Genomic DNA, 7,388 nt, shown 5'->3' with positions numbered 1-7,388 from the left:
CGCGTCAATTAGTAGATCGGTTTACTAATTCTTAGGCTACCAAGCAAAAGGGGCATATTCGGCTTCGATCATTCACCCATATAATGTAGTTTCATTTACTTGTGTCTATTTCGTAAAATATTTATAAAACTGCATGTATTCTCATCCCAAAATATTAGATTTTAAAAGTGGGACAATAACTCACTTTCACAGATTTTTTACTTCGTCGGGAAGTAAAACTTGGCCACTGGTCGATTCATGAACCTATAACAATACGTACATATATCAAAGTATGTTCAAAATATATTTACAACATTTTTAATACGTTTTACTATTTTAAGTTTATTAAGTCAGTTGTCCTTGTTAGTAACCTACAACTAGTTGTCCATAATTAGATGTACAGAAATAAATCGATATATATTATCTTGAATCAATCTATGACCCAGTGTATACACGTCTCAGGCTAGATCACAACTCAAACTATATATATATTTTTGGAATCAACCTCAACCCTGTATAGCTAACTCCAACATTACTGCATATAGAGTGTCTATGGTTGTTCCAAATAATATATATAGATGGGTCGATATGATATGTCAAAAAATTTGTATACGTGTCTATGGTATCCCAAGATTACATAATATATTAGAATACATGTATAATACAATATAAGTTAGCTAGGATATGATTAATATAGATTTGTTACCAATTTTCACGTAGCTACAACAAGCAAAAATAACCAATCTTGTTTTACCCATAACTTCTTCGTTTTAAATCCATTTTGAGTGAATCCAATTACTATGGTTTCATATTGAACATAAGTTTATGAATCTATACATAAAAAGTATAAGTTTATAGTCAGAATTATAGGTTACAAGTCATTTTAGTAAAGGTAGTCATTTCAGTCGAAAGAACGACGTCTAGATGACCATTTTAGAAAACATACTTACACTTTGAGTTTAACCATGATTTTTGGATATAGTTTCATGTTCATAAGAAAAATCATTTTCCCAGAAGAACAACCTTTAAATCAAAATTTATCAAAGTTTTTAATTAACTAACCCAAAACAGCCCGCGGTGTTACTACAACGGCGTATATCCGGTTTTACGGTGTTTTTCGTGTTTTCCGGTTTTAAATCATTAAGTTAGCATAGCATATAGATATAGAACATATGTTTAGTTGATTTTAAAAGTCAAGTTAGAAGGATTAACTTTTGTTTGCGATCAAGTTTAGAATTAACTAAACTGTGTTCTAGTGATTTCAAGTTTAAACCTTCGAATAAGGTAGTTTTATATATATGAATCGAATGATGTTATGAACATCATTACTACCTCAGGTTTTGTGGATAAACCTACTGGAAATGAGAAAAATAGATCTAGCTTCAAAAGATCCTTGGATGGCTTGAAAGTTCTTGAAGCAGAATCATGACACGAAAACAAGTTCAAGTAAGATTTCCACTCGAAATAAGATTGTTATAGTTATAGAAATTGAATCAAAGTTTGAATATGAGTATTACCTTGTATTAGAAAGATATCTTACTATAAATAAGAAAGATTTCTTGAAGTTGGATGATCACTTTACAAGATTGGAAGTAAGCTAGCAAACTTGGAAGTATTCTTGATTTTATGAAACTAGAACTTATAGAATTTATGAAGAACACTTAGAACTTGAAGATAGAACTTGAGAGAGATCACTTAGATGAAGAAAATTGAAGAATGAAAGTATTTGTAGGTGTTTTTGGTCGTTGGTATATGGATTAGATATAAAGGATGTGTAATTTTGTTTTCATGTAAATAAGTCATGAATGATTACTCATATTTTTATAATTTTATGAGATATTTCATGCTAGTTGCCAAATGATAGTTCCCACATGTGTTAGGTGACTCACATGGGCTGCTAAGAGCTGATCATTGGAGTGTATATACCAATAGTACATACATCTAAAAGCTGTGTATTGTACTAGTACGAATACGGGTGCATACGAGTAGAATTGTTGATGAAACTGAACGAGGATGTAATTGTAAGCATTTTTGTTAAGTAGAAGTATTTTGATAAGTGTCTTGAAGTCTTTCAAAAGTGTATGAATACATATTAAAACACTACATGTATATACATTTTAACTGAGTCGTTAAGTCATCGTTAGTCGTTACATGTAAATGTTGATTTGAAACCTTTAAGTTAACGATCTTGTTAAATGTTGTTAACCCAATGTTTATTATATCTAGTGAGATGTTAAATTATTATATTATCATGATATTATGATATATTAATATATCTTAATATGATATATATACATTTAAATGTCGTTTCAACAATAATCGTTACATATATGTCTCGTTTCGAAATCCTTAAGTTAGTAGTCTTGTTTTTACATATGTAGTTCATTGTTAATATACATAATGAAATGTTTACTTATCATTTATCATGATTAAACATAGTGTAATAAATCTTAATATGATTCATATGTAATTAGTAAGACGTTGTTATAACGATAATCATTATATATATCGTTTCGAGTTTCTTAATTCAATAAACACAGTTTTATGTATATAACTCGTTGTTAAAATAACTAATGAGATACTTACTTATCATAATATAATGTTAACTATATATATAATCATATGTATGTCATCATATAGTTTTTACAAGTGTTAACGTTCGTGAATCACCGGTCAACTTGGGTGGTCAATTGTCTATATGAAACCTATTTCAATTAATCAAGTCTTAACAAGTTTGATTGCTTAACATGTTGGAAACACTTAATCATGTAAATATCAATTTCATTTAATATATATAAACATGGAAAAGTTTGGGTCACTACATCTTCACCCATTAATATTTAAACGAATATCACTTGTAAATAGAACAATTGCAACTAAATGCTTGTCTTTCTTGAGGGATAATGCTATTAAATATATGTTCATTTTTAGCATTATCACATATCATATAGATATAGAACATGTGTTTAGTTGATTTTAAAAGTTAAGTTAGAAGGATTAACTTTGTTTGCGAACAAGTTTAGAATTAACTAAACTATGTTCTAGTTATTACAAGTTTAAATCTTCGAATAAGATAGTTATATATATATATATATATATATATATATATATATATATATATATATATATATATATATATATATATATATATATATATATATATATATATATATATATATATATTGAATGATGTTATGAACATCATTACTACCTCAAGTTTAGTAGGTAAACCTACTGGAAGTGACAAAAATTGATCTAGCTTCAAAGGATCTTGGATGGTTTGAAAGTTCTTGAAGTAGAATCATGACACGAAAACAAGTTCAAGTAAGATTTTTATTCGAATTAAGATAGTTTATAGTTATAGAAATTGAATCAAAGTTTGAATATGAATTATACCTTGAATTAGAATGATAACCTACTGTAAATAACAGAGGTTTCTTGATCTTAGATGATTACTTGGAATGGATTAGAAAGCTTGGAAGTAAACTTGTAAACTTGAAAGTGTTATTGAAGTGTTCTTGAGTAGTTGTTTTGTAGGTTGATCAAAGGTTGGATTTATGAGCTAGATTGATGTAGATTTTGATGAATATGATGAAGAACACTTAGAACATCAAGAGAGAACTTGAGAGAGATGTGTTTGATGCTTGGAAGTTGAAAAATGAAAGTGTATAAGTGTGTGCTTGAATTCGTGAATGGGGGTGTCCATATATGCAAGTTGTAATTTGATTTTTAGTGTAATAATTCATGCTAGTTGCCAAATGATGGTTCCACATGTTTATTGACTAAATGAGGGCTGATAAGAGCTGATCATTGAAGTGTATATACCAATAGTATATACATCTAGGAGTTGGGTATTGTAGAGTACGAATACAGTTGTATACGAGTAGAATTGTTGATGAAAATGAATGGGAATGTAAATGTATGCATTTTTGTTAAGTAGAAGTACTTTGATATGTGTCATGAAGTCTTTAAAAAGTGTACTAATACATCTTAATATACTACATGTATATTCATTTTAACTGAGTCGTTAAGTCATCGTTAGTCGTTACATGTAAGTGTTGTTTTAAAACCTTTAAGTTAACGATCTCATTTAATGTTGTTAACCCATTGTTTATTATATCTAATGAGATGTTAAATTATTACATTATCATGATATTATAATGTATGAATATATCTTAATATGATATATATATACATTAAAATGTCATTACGACGATAATCGTTACATATATGTCTCGTTTCGAAATTCTTAAATTAGTAGTCTTGTTTTACATATGTAGTTCATTGTTAACATACTTAATGATATATATAATTATCATTTTATCATGTTAAATATAGTGTAACAATATCTTAATATAATACATATGTATTTAATAACACGTTGTTATAATGATAATCGTTATATATATCGTTTCGAGTTTCTTAACTTAGCAGTCTCATTTTTATGTATATAACTCATTGTTAATATACCTAGTGAGATACTTACTTATCATAATATCATGTTAACTATATATATATATATATATATATATATATATATATATATATATATATATATATATATATATATATAGTTTTTACAAGTTTTAACGTTCGTGAATCGTCGGTCAACTAGGGTGGTCAATTGTCTACATGAAACTCATTTCAAATAATCAAGTCTTAACAAGTTTGATTGCTTAACATGTTGGAAACATTTAATCATGCAAATATAGTTTTCATTTAATATATGATCATGGAAAAGTTCGGGTCACTACAGCCTATAAGTGTTGTAGCAAGGTTTAGGTATATCCATTCTATAAATAAATAAATAACTTGTGTAAAATTGTATCATATTTAATATTATTTCGTAATAAAATTAATAGTATTTCGTATACATCGCTGCACACATCAAGTATTTTTGGCGTCGCTGCCGGGGACCCGAAAGCGAAACGCTATATTATAAAAAAAATTAGTTTTTATGCTATTTTTGTAAAAATATTTTTATATAAGTTTTAATTATTAAAAACAAAACAAACAAAAAAATTATATTTCTATATTTTTAAGTGTTTAAATAAAAAGAAAACATATTTTATATAATTTATATAAAGTATAAAGGTATTTTTTTTCCATTTCTTAAAAATATAATTTTAAATATCACTTATATATTAATTTTGTAAAAATTATAAATTAAATACATATTTGAAAAAAAAAACTGAGCCTGCGATTTTTTGCCCTGCATCATTTCTGAACCTGCAATCCATGCGATTGCATGGCTGTAGCCCTTTAATACCATGCCACCTCATGAGGTCTTCTGACACGCCTGACCTGGTACAGTATTAACGACGGTTAGGTTTTAAATTAATTATTATTATTGTTTAACCTAATTAGGGTTTAATTAATTAATTAGTTTTTAATTTTAGTTTTAGTTTATAATTAGTAATATTAAGTTTTAATATTATCATTAACTATATAAAATAATATTTTTATAAAATAATTATATAAAAATAATATTTTTATAAAAATAAGTAATTTCATCATTTTTTGCCTCTTTTTATAAATTGTATATTTTAAACATTTATATATTTATCGTTTGTAATTAGTTTTAAACTTAGTTTTTGCCGTAGTTATTTTATATTTCTAGATTTTTAGGCTTTGCCGTAAAATCCCTTAAGTGATTTTTCTTTAGATTAAGATTTAGGTGCTATAGAATTTTGCGACGCCGTTTTAAGATTTTAGTGCCTTATTAGTAATTCCCGTTTATTCTTTAGAATTGCATTATAAGTTTTATTACCTTTAGAACTTTAGTCGTAACTTTTAGTTTTAGATTTTTAGACGATAAGCTTTAGACGTAAATTTCTAAGTTTATTTTTTTTCGACCTTTCATTTTGTTTTTCGACGCGCTTTTTCTTTTTCTTTTTTATGCTCTAGTTTTTAGGAAATAGATTCTTATTTTCTTTAAATTTCGACAAAAAATTATTTTAAGCAATTAAATTGATAGGCATCCAAAATTTTCTGGTTCGTAGTAATAGTTGGATTTGTTAGTGACGAGTTGTGGGCTTCCGATTTAAAGGGTCCTGACTACCTGCTGCATCTATTGGCTATTCGAAACGTGGGCAAAATCAGAAAAGTCTATTAATTTGATAACTTATATACTTTTTATATTTATAACTAATAGGATATTCTGTGAATGCACCGAGCAAAACGTTCAACACCTGTAACTCGATCAAGACATCTAGCCAATATTGTCACCGTTGATTTTTCTTTAGAATCATCATCTAGTCGACCAAGTACTCCAATTCAAATTTTCGATAATTCATTTTTTGAACCCGACTTCACAATTGAGAACCCGGAGGATATTCAAGGACAATTCAGAGATCCTGAACCACTAATCATTCCTCCTGAACCACAAATCATTCAACCAGAGGTTATCGAGGAAGTAACCATTAAATCAAAATCCTCTAGTGATTCAGATTCAACAAATTCAATCAGGGAAAATCTGGAACCTCTAAGTATGGAGGATCGAATGAGAGCCACATGCACGAGCCAAGATCATGCCATTACTCAACCAGACATTAATGCACCAGATTATGAAATCAAAGGACAAATCCTACACATGGTAACTAATCAATGCAAATTTAGTGGTACGCTAAAAGAAGATCCAAACAAACATCTTTGAACCTTTAATAGGATCTGTACTCTATTTAAAATTAGAGAAGTTGAGGATGAACAGATCTAACTCATGTTGTTTCCCTGGACTTTAAAGGGAGAAGCCAAAGATTGGTTAGAATCGTTACCTAAAGGAGCGATTGATACATGGGATGTTTAAGTTGAGAAATTTCTTAAAAGATTCTTTCCGGCATCTAAAGCCGTGAGACTTCAAGGAGAAATTGTTATGTTCGCACAAAAGCCAAATGAAACATTATATGAAGCGTGGACAAGATTCGGAAAGTTGTTGAGAGGATTTCCTCAACACGGTTTAGACACTTATCAAATAGTACAAATATTCTACCAAGGTGTCAACGTTGCCACACGAAAAGACATCGACACAGCAGCTGGTGGTTCCATTATGGAGATAACCGCAACTGAAGATCACAAAATTATTAATAACACAGCATCCCACTCACATGAGTGGCATCAAGAAAAAGATATTTTTCGTTCATCTAAAGCGGCTAGAGCCGATTCAAGCCATGACTTTGATTCCATTTCCGCAAAGTTAGATGCTTTCGAGAGACGAATGGAAAAGATGACTAAAGATATTCACGCAATACGAATTAGTTGTGAGCAATGTGGAGGACCACATTTGACAAAAGATTGTCTCAGTATTGAACAAATAATGGAAGAAAGAGAGAATGTTTCATACATGAACCAAAGGCCTGGAAATAATTATCAAAATAATTATCAACCGCCAAGACCAAACTACAATCAAAATC

General features: G+C 28.7%; 1 non-coding gene across 1 annotated transcript; it reads right to left on the bottom strand.

Moving 5' to 3' along the window:
- Positions 1 to 6,829: 6,829 nt before the first annotated feature.
- LOC139850859 (small nucleolar RNA R71) lies at positions 6,830 to 6,936 on the bottom strand. The gene has a single exon (XR_011760236.1). It is a non-coding gene; the product is annotated as a small nucleolar RNA R71 (small nucleolar RNA).
- Positions 6,937 to 7,388: the final 452 nt, after the last annotated feature.

Source organism: Rutidosis leptorrhynchoides, chromosome 5 (genome assembly GCF_046630445.1).
Source record: "Rutidosis leptorrhynchoides isolate AG116_Rl617_1_P2 chromosome 5, CSIRO_AGI_Rlap_v1, whole genome shotgun sequence".
Classification (NCBI taxonomy): domain Eukaryota; kingdom Viridiplantae; phylum Streptophyta; class Magnoliopsida; order Asterales; family Asteraceae; genus Rutidosis; species Rutidosis leptorrhynchoides.
This window is presented reverse-complemented; position numbering and strand designations above follow the sequence as displayed.